The 2,554-nt window shown below is 38.4% G+C and overlaps 1 long non-coding RNA gene across 2 annotated transcripts; it reads right to left on the bottom strand.

Moving 5' to 3' along the window:
- Positions 1–318: 318 nt before the first annotated feature.
- On the bottom strand, positions 319–1,478 carry LOC147055325 (uncharacterized). Of its 2 annotated transcripts, none has more exons than XR_015066531.1 (3): positions 1,254–1,478; positions 554–671; positions 319–460 (listed from the first exon to the last, which is right to left on the bottom strand). It is a non-coding gene; the product is annotated as an uncharacterized LOC147055325 (long non-coding RNA). The 2 variants fall into 2 exon arrangements; XR_015066532.1 differs by having other exon boundaries at positions 1,324–1,478.
- Positions 1,479–2,554: the final 1,076 nt, after the last annotated feature.

The following is a 2,554-nucleotide window of genomic DNA, read 5'->3' as shown; positions in this document are numbered from 1 at the left end:
GAGGTGATAATCTTTATCCCTTGAAGATTTTTTTTTTCTTTTTGAAGGATCGATTACACATGCCTCAGTAAATAGGTGACAAAAACACAGCGGAGTACTTTGCCCTATGGATCGCCGGGGCAGCTGCGAGGCTGTCAGTCACGCCGGTGAATAGTGTCACACTTCTTTGAGGTCCCTGCCTTCTTCAGGGACCTGCGATCCGACTATCTTGGATCGGCCTGTATCCGTGCAGAGTAGTGTCAGTGACAGGTGGCTCGCCAATTCTCAGAAGGAGCCATCGCACAAAAATGTCCTCCCCGAAGAAGACATTTAATTTTCCACAAGTTTTATTTCAAATGCAAAAAAATATAAAAGCCGTAACAAGATATATAAGGTGGTGTTGAGATCCACCTTCTGTTCTTCCGCCACATATCCAGCGGCTACTTCCCCTTTGCGGCAGCCATGTCTTGCCCAAACCTGTCTAAACATACAATCGTCACATTGTTCCAGTCGTTAGCAATGTGAAGCAGCTGTTTTCCTCTACTGTATGGAGCCGTACGCTTCTTCAACCCACCTATGCAGCCCCTCCTCAATCCTCACCAGCACACATAAAAACACATGGCCTCTTTCATTCCCGCATAGCTCATGACCCTGGAGGGCAATTATAGCCTCCAGTCGAACATCGTTATGACCTGATCAATGCAAAGATGAATTGTTGAAAAATAGTCGCTTTTTTTAATCCAAGATACTGTATATATACTGTAGTATATACGTATACTGTATAGTGTACAAAAAACGGTTCAATGCTAACGCTGAATTTTTAAGGGTGTATCATTACATTTTAAGTGACACATATCTTGCCTTACTGTGTTTACATTCACAGAATACGTGAAGCGACCCGCATGGTCAGGCACTTAAACTGCACGTAAATACCCCCATGACAGGTGGCAGTGACAAAATGGTTTTAAACGGAAGATTTCAAGAATATAAATTTTGAACATTAGCATAACATTAGCATGTATATCATCTTGCCAACCCATAAAAAATACAAGCATCCTACTAGCAAGCGCTACTAGCAAATCTTGTGATATTTTACGGTAGGGTGCTACAGAAAGTCTAGAATTAGATTCCACAGGAAGAAAACCTCCGACAGGGGAATTTGTGAACAGCGAACTATAAATTGTCTGACATTGTCAGCTTTCGACTTCAGCTAAATTTTTGTGTTAACGCCTAGCATGTACGGTACATTCATCGTTTTGGCTCATTTATCTTACTGGTTTGGATTCTGACACATATTTTCCAACTGTAGAGGGAGGAAAGGCGCGACAAATACTTATTCCGTACTCTTGATTGACTTAGGATGGCCAGACTGTTTTTGGGGTGACACTTTTTGGCTATTAGCTAGATGCCGTTTGCATTTCACGTAGTGTTTCGTCACAATCCCACATGAAGCCATATTAAATGTGACTGCATCCATCAGCACCTCCCTGGCAGCAGCCTAGTTGTCTGGCTCGGGCTGTTTAATCTATTAAAGTGCACCCGTGCCTTCCTCTGTGACATTGAGAATGTGGGAGCGGCTTTGAGCTGACATCATGCTTAAGGATCAGGCTTCCGCGGACGGACACTGGCACTCCGCCGGCTCCTCGTCTTATTGATACTGTGACTTTAATGTCATTGAATGCGTCGTTCACTCCTTTAATCCCGTTTTGGAATGAAAATAATGCTTTTCTGTTACAGTTAGAATGCATCTAGTTTTTGGATTGCTTTTAAATCAAAATGTTCCCATAGGAAATCATGTAAAGTGGATCCAATTGTTGCTGCCGTAAAATATTTAACTGTACAGGCATTGTTAGAAGTCGTACATATAAGCATTAAACAAAATATAAAAATATATTGGAAAAAATGAAAAAATTATAATTTATAAATTAATTATAAAATATATATTCTAATATATATATATATATATATATATATATATATATATATATATATATATATATATATATATATATATATATATATATATATATATATATATATTTGTATATATATATATATATATATATATATATATATATTATACAATTATATTATAAATATACAAAAAAAAAATATATATATAAATAAAATCTTGAGGTTCATGATTTATATTGACTTTGCTGACTTATCAATTTACCGGTTTGGTATGATTTTGTGACTTCGAATTGGACTATTTTTAATTAGGGATGTGTGATAGCACTCACTTATCAGCATCTCCAGGACTTGCAACAAAATATATAAAAATAAGGGGAACAAGTGTCAGTGACGTGATTAGCCTATGCAATTGGTGTAACAAGGAGAGAAAGAGAAAGTGGCGGTAGCTGGTACTTTAAAGTGTCACCGTCTTTGTGGCAATGACTAGTTTATGATGCTGATGTCAAGCATGGCACTCAATGAGGTCTTTGTCCCGGAGGCTGAGACCAGGGCAGTGGGAAAACTGCCCACTCTTAGTCGGCAGGCCCATCCATCTTTCTGTGAGACCTCGGCGTCCCCCTTTGCACCAAAAAAGAAAAAAACTCTTGTGTATTAAAGATCT

The sequence above is a fragment of the Syngnathus leptorhynchus genome, chromosome 6 (assembly GCF_054491065.1).
Source record: "Syngnathus leptorhynchus isolate UIUO chromosome 6, UIUO_Slep, whole genome shotgun sequence".
Classification (NCBI taxonomy): Eukaryota; Metazoa; Chordata; class Actinopteri; order Syngnathiformes; family Syngnathidae; genus Syngnathus; species Syngnathus leptorhynchus.
The sequence above is the reverse complement of the archived record's forward strand: the minus strand, read 5'-3'. Positions and strand labels throughout refer to the sequence as shown.